The sequence below is a fragment of the Ictalurus punctatus genome, unplaced genomic scaffold (genome assembly GCF_001660625.3).
Source record: "Ictalurus punctatus breed USDA103 unplaced genomic scaffold, Coco_2.0 Super-Scaffold_100060, whole genome shotgun sequence".
NCBI lineage: Eukaryota > Metazoa > Chordata > Actinopteri > Siluriformes > Ictaluridae > Ictalurus > Ictalurus punctatus.
The window spans coordinates 208,091-215,344 of record NW_026521090.1 but is presented as its reverse complement, the minus strand read 5'-3'; the positions used below and the strand labels follow the sequence as shown (position 1 = coordinate 215,344).

The window sequence follows — 7,254 nt, the reverse complement described above, 5'->3', positions numbered from 1 at the left end:
TGGGGGCCCTTGCTAGCTCGGGGCCCAAGGCAATTGCTGCACGTACGTTATCATGTTTGCCTTGCACCTCCAGTTTTGGAGGTTCAATTCCTGCCTCTGCCCTGCATCGTAGTTCTCATCGTGCTTCAGGGGGTTTCATCCGGGTACTCTGGTTTCCTCCCACAGTCCAAAGACATGCGTTGTAGGCCGATTGGTATCTCTAAAAAATGTGTGCAATTGTGCCCTGCAATGGGTTGGCACCCTGTCCTGGGTGTCCCCCCACCTTGTGCCCCGAGTCCCCTGTGAGTCTTGACTCTGAACCTGTTTGAATATTAGTACTTGCAAACAAGCTAAAGTGTTGTGTGAAGTGTATTAAAGAAGACAGAGCACTTGTGAATTTTAGACTTGACTGAAAATCACTTACACACAAACAAACAAAAAACCTCAAAAGTGTAAACTCTGGGTTTAAGTATCTGTCCAGTGAAGTATTTAGCAGAGCATTTATCTCCATATCAGGTGTGTTATACTATTACACTGAGCAGACTGACCTATCATAACAATCAGCATATAGTCTCATATTCCATATTCTATTATATACTAGCAGTATTATTTAACTGAAAGTGAAAACTTTTGCTACTAAAACCATGCAGTAGAACTGCTCGATAGAAATAACATTGCTCATGTGACATCCTATTAAATGTAAATATTATGTATATGTACTTTGGCTAGTTGTTTTTTTCTCCATATGGTTATAATGTTCCCAAGACTAATACATCACAGGTATTCATCATGTATACATAAGATGGACTACCATAACAAAATGAGCATAAAGTTCAAGTCATGCATAGATGTTTATAATCGAATCATTTTCCTATATGTCACAAATGACCAAATAGTCTTCAGTAATTCCAGACAGCAGGGAGAAAGTTAAATAAAGTGAAGTGAAGGATATAATGGATGCCTGAAGGGTTGCATAAAACATCTCAAAACTATGACTACACAATAAATTGATGGGATTTATGTGCATTAAATTGTGTTTTTATGAAACATCATAAGAAACAGGGGAATAATGTCGACTGAGATTGATTACTTAAAGTGAAAAACAATAAGAATCATTTTATAATAAATAAATAATGTACAATGTAAAATAGATAAATTATTTACAATAACCTGATTGCATAAGTGTGCACACCCTTAAACACATTTAAATTTTATCACAGCATTTCATCTTTTTGGATAAGAGTAGATCAGTTTGGAGCGTCTTGATTTAGCAATATTTTGCCATTCTTCCTTGCAAAAGCATTCTAACTCCGTCAGATTGGCTGGACATCTCCTGTGCACAGCCCTCTCCGGGAAACCCCACAGATTTATGATTGGATTTAGGTCTGGACTCTGACTGGGCCATTCCAAAAGCTTGAACTTGTTTTGGTGAAGTCATTCGTTTGTTGATCTGGAGGTTTGCTTTGGGTCGTTAACATGCTGAAAGGTGAAATTCCTCTTCATCTTAAGTGTTGTAGCAGAAGCCTTAATGTTTTGTACCAAAATTGACTGATATTTGGAGTTATTCATTATTCCCTCCATCCTGATTAAAGCCCAGGTCCAGCTGAAGAAAAACCACTCCAAAGCTCAATGCTTCCCTGTGGGGATGGTGCTCTTTTGGTGTTGCGTTGTTTTTTTTTTTTGCCAAACATGTTTTTTGGTTATAGCTAAAAAGTTAAATTTTGGTCTTGTCAGGTATCATAACACATTATTCCACATGGTTTTGGGAGATAAAAAAGGAGTAATTTTAGATGTGTAATTCACAACCTTAAACTTTTACTTTAAAACGTTGCTAAATGTTTGAGATTTTTCTTTATTCTCTCGACCATATAAACCATAATACTTAAGAGACGGCAACTGAATTTGTGATATTTGTCTTTGTACGGAATGAATGAACACAGAATATTCCAGGTGAAACCATCAGAGCTGAACAGCATTAATAGGCACTAGATGGGACAGTGATGTAAGCAGTTTAAAAATCATTTAAAAATCCACTTAAAAATGATATTATATAGAACACGGATCCATTCATGGCTCATTTGTTCACATTTGATCCGCACTGAATCATTTGTCAAGTACTGAATAGAACCCATATTCTGTTCATTAAAATTTACTCCAAGTACGTGCATACCATGTGTGTAAAAAGAAAATCAGTACCATCATGCCCTTCTTTAGAGATTTTATATTGATTAGTTTCACTTGTCCATTTGCTCTTACTATGTTAATATTTACGAGGGGCATCTACACACAAATTGTGTTTTTGCTTTGTGCAGGATAATAAAATACATCAAAAATGCACTCGGGATAAACATTGTGTACATGGACTTTTTAATAATGCTGTAAAATGATTAGCAAAAGGAGACTTCATAATCTTGCTTACAAATCAGAATATATAACTTCAAATAATAATAAACACAGGAAGACATTTCTGTAACCCATCATTCACAACAGCCTTTAAATCTGTTTGCTGGTCCATCTGTAAGAGAAAAAATATTATACATGCATACAAAAATAAATTTCCAGCCCAGCTACACATTTGAGGTTTCATGCTAACTGCAGTTCTACCTGCTTTTTATAGTTACAGGTGTGGGTCACATTTCTTCTGTCATATTCTGGAGAGAGCATAATAAAGCACACCCTTCTTTTTTCCCCTGGTTTCACAAACAAGGCTTAAGCCTAGTCCCAGACTAAAATGTATGTTTGAGCTGTTTTAACTGAAAGCTACTTGCACGGACGGATCTTAAAACACGTCAGTGCCATTGTTTTATCTCAGGATGTGCACCAGAAATATTTTTTTCTAAGAAACGTTTATAAAAGCTACTGAAATGTCCTAATTGATCGAAGGCCTAATCCTGGCTTAATGTAAATCCTGTCTGTGAAACCGGGCCTTTATCTTCTAGTGAAGGAGAAGAACATTCATTGAGCCTGTAATAAACTTTTAAACAATCTTTAAATAGTAAAAAATTAAGGACACTAATGTAGTAACCGCTGAAAGTATCATGGTGAATATAGTCACAAACAAGGTCACATATTTCACAAGAACTTGAGCGGGGATAGTTGTGACTTTCACAATATAACATCCTCTACACAACACCAGCAACGATGAACTAAACCTGTTCTGAGACCAGGAGCTATGTTGAAAGAAGAGAGAGCAGCACCTTGCACAGGAAGAACCTCTCCTCCTACTCGTCAACCCCATCATACTTACACTTCTTGCAGCATAACTGGACTCACCTCTGTGTAGCACAAGTCAAACCACTGAACAGAAAAAGGTTGGTGGGTGGACTACAAGACACAGTCACACTTTATTTATAATAATAGAGTGTTTATTCAGAGTCGTACCATCACCTCTTGGGAGAGGGTGAAGGTCGCTACCTGTGTTGGAGTGTGATGGAGAACAAGATCACTGCAGCACAAGCACCATGGCCAGAAATCCTTTTGACCTAAAAAAAAGAAAAACATGTTTGGTAAATCATGAGGCTGTCTAACAGAAATTAAATCAATACATAAAAACATGACAAGCATTCTGGCTATGTCAGTTGATGAAGGACAACATACCCCAGCCCACTTAGCTTCCACATGACAGCCAGGAAGTCTTTCTTGGTGGCCTCCAACACAGCCAAGCACTGCATGTGGAAAACAGCACCTCAGTAAGAATCTGAAAATAAAAGGAGATCGTCACCTGGGACTCAAAGAGGCCGGAAATGGTGCTTATGTAGAAGGTTTAAAAGCAACTCAACATCCAGGTCATAAACACACATTCAGCAGGAATATAGATTTGTAATCTGTGGCTTTAAACACCGTTTGGGGGAAGGTGCACTTAACATGACCTAAACATGACCACACGATGGCAGTCAAGATCCATCCAGAACACCACGCAGCGCTGCCTAAAACACACTTTATATTTATTTTATTCATCACCCTTACTTCTTTCCTCTTATTATTATTATTATTATAGTATTCATATTAGCATAAGATTAGGAAATGATTTCTAAAAACTCTCAGTCACAACTTCATGCTACCTCTGCACATGATGTCAATGGTGCACTGCTCCTCTCTCCATAGATACTTACAGGGACCCTCGACTTTAAGTCTTTCTACTGCAAAAGCAGCTGCTAAAATAATAATTTTGTGCAGATGGAAAAAAGTATTAGGCTAAGCAAACATTTTGAGTTTTTTTCTAGCAGTTTTTGACATGTACATGTATTTCATCAGCGTTGCTCCCATAACACTAATATAGCCTTATTCTCTGTTTACTCAGCAAGACTATAACTTTATTCTCAGTTCCTCTCCTTAATTTCAGTCACTTCCTCACTGAAACCTATAATCAGAATAACTCCAAAGCTCAGGACCCAAGTCTCTACTCTAAATCATGTGTCTAGAACACAGGCTCTGAACTCTTAGATAACACATTTGGTGTTTTATCTGCTCTAAAGCACCCACCTCAGCTCGTGCAGGCCGCTTAATTAGCTGATGACTTGAATCAGGGGAGTTTGGTGCAGGTTCTAATTGAACATCCTCAGGAGTGTAAAGAAGCCCCTCTCTAATATCTTTCTTACCGGTTCAACTCCAACTTCATCACCACCCTAAGAAAGCACTGCATGTTAGTAGTGTTCTGGGTCAGTATCTAAACTGATAATCTATTCACACACACTAGCACTACTGCACTTCACATCCAGTATTTCCTTCTCTAATGTAGTGGGTTCATAATAAAACTGCCATATTTAATCATGAGCACCAAAAGTCATGTTTATTCTCATCACTGCTCCTGTGTAGCTTAATATGTTCCGTAGGAGTTATCAACTATTTCACTCGAGAATAAACACAAATAGGGAAGAAGATTACAGAGATAGATGTAATGTACACATTATTACATTAAAACAACGATTATCAAGAGAGAGAAAGAAAGTGAGTTCTAGACCTCTGATCTGTACATGACGTCATCAAAGATCTTATGGTTCACTACTCCAATTTAACTGTGTGTGTGTGTGTTAGGGATGCACCGATGCCGATACCAGTACTCAGGTGTCGGCCCGATACTGTGTTCATGTACACGTACTTGTAAAACTACCCCGATACAACCGCACCGACACCACTTTATGACAACGTGACATAGCCTAACCTCTCGTCACTTGAGCAGGTAGTCAGAAGAGGAGCAATGTCAGAAAATCGTCACACGCACGTAATGCGACACCGCTAGCTTTAGCCTCAGAGTCACCGACACTGACTTCCTTCAGTTTACTTTCTGTCAGCGTTATCTTTTATTCCCAACATGACCTCAGTCCTCATCAGACGGAGGAGAAATCATCACGTGACTGAGGAAGAAAGTGTGTGTCCTCTAAGTCAGGGATTAAACACCTCTGAGAAGGTGTATAAACTTTATAAAGCGGAGTTTGTGGAGCACGGAAGCATGATAGTGATGCGGTCGCAAGCTGTTCAAAAGGTTTAGTTTAATTTAAGTTTGTCATTATATGCTGTATCTGCGCGCTTGCAGTGTAAATTCTGTCGGAAGTGACGTGTTAGTAACGAGGCTGCGTTGCTGGTCACGCGCGGTGTAGACGCGCTGATACAGAGTGTAGCGCGAGTAAGATCTGTAATGTCTAATTCAAACATTATGATCAAAAGTAAAATCATGTCTAAAGACACCGAGATACAGAAACCACAAGGTGCAGTGAAAGTGAGATTTTATTATTCATTTAGGACTGGAGTTTAATTCTGTACTTTTTGTGCATCCATAAAAAATAATAATGCTATCTATCTAACTATTTATAAATGTTTATATATATTTATCTTATTTAGTTAGTTTACATTTATATTATATAAGTACTTATGCATTATTTTTTATGGATTCACAAAAAGCACCGAATTAAACTACAGTCCTAAATTTATAATGTGTGTGTGTGTGTGTGTTTTGGGTTCTTTTCTGTTTTGGACAAACATCTGTGTAAAGTTTTAGTCTGAATTTATATTTGTAACACTCAGTTTGTGGATTTTATTTTAAATAAACAAAAAAGGCACTGAAAGTTTGCCCCGCCCCCATCAGATTAATCGAAAAAATAATAGACCAATTAATCGATTGTGAAAATAATCGTTAGTTGCAGCTCTAATAATAAGCTGCATCATGAAATTGATTTTTTTAAAATAAAAAAACACTTTAATTATTTTCAAAAATAGAGTTGTCTTTGAGAAGAAGAATGGAGTGTAATATAGTGTGAATCATAAAAATTCTATTTCATTTCTATTTGTTTACAGAAAGACTTCAGCAATAAAAGCAGCATTTTGCTGTAGTTGTTAAGGGGCCGTTTACACCACAACATTTTCAAATAAAAACCGAAAACTTTGCTTGGTTTGGCTGTTCGTTTCCATGACGACGGCGTTTCGGGGCCTGAAAACTTTGGAAAACGGGTTTCAAAGGGTTTTTGAAAACGATGCCGTTACCATCTCCGGTAAATCATGTAAATTATTATGAAAAAAACCACAGCTCCTCCGTTTACTTGTATTTGTTTACAGCGCGGTCTTTCCCTCATCAATATGGCGGACATGTTGACGTGAATGCTTATGTGCGCATGCGCGTAGTATTTCTTTACAAAGTCACCTCGCCAGCTACACACACACACACACATTTTGTCCTTTTTGTGTTTATTTCTTGAGAAATAGAAGAGAGAAGCTCGAATGTGCGGTGAATGTCCAATCTAAACTCAACTTTACCTCAGTTTAGCAGTTTATACATTAAAAACATTACAGAAATATAAAGTTATTTTAGCTTCTAAATGACAGCCACTTTTACGCTCACTGTTGTTTATTTTAGTTGCTATAAGCAGGGAGCAAACAATGGATTTTAGGATAAAGTAAGGTTATACTTAAATAGTGCCGCTAAAACAGAATAACAAATCTCTCCTCATGAGTTAAATAGTGCACTACATAGGGTGTAGACCGTCATTATTAAATACCTAATGTAGTGCACTTAAACCGGAAATGACATCAATTTGGGATTCGGCCACACAGCTTTCGTTTAACTTACCTCGGGTTTAAAAACAGAACGGAGTTTTAATTCCTCAAACACAGACAAAATAACCAGCTTTTACTTTTAAACTGGATCAAATCTAACTGTAAAACTGTCAGACATAATTTAATCTGGAGATGATTAGTTCGGTGTAATAACTCATCTGCTCAGGAGATACCCGCTGCAGCTTTTTCTTCTTGTGATTTCTACTGGTCGGAGACGCAGCTGTTAGG

The 7,254-nt window shown here is 37.6% G+C and overlaps 1 long non-coding RNA gene across 1 annotated transcript; it reads right to left on the bottom strand.

The window, feature by feature from the left end:
• Positions 1–2,325: 2,325 nt before the first annotated feature.
• Positions 2,326–7,254, bottom strand: LOC108261640 (uncharacterized). Its single transcript, XR_001811572.3, has 3 exons — positions 7,040–7,254; positions 3,577–3,676; positions 2,326–3,461 (listed from the first exon to the last, which is right to left on the bottom strand). It is a non-coding gene; the product is annotated as an uncharacterized LOC108261640 (long non-coding RNA).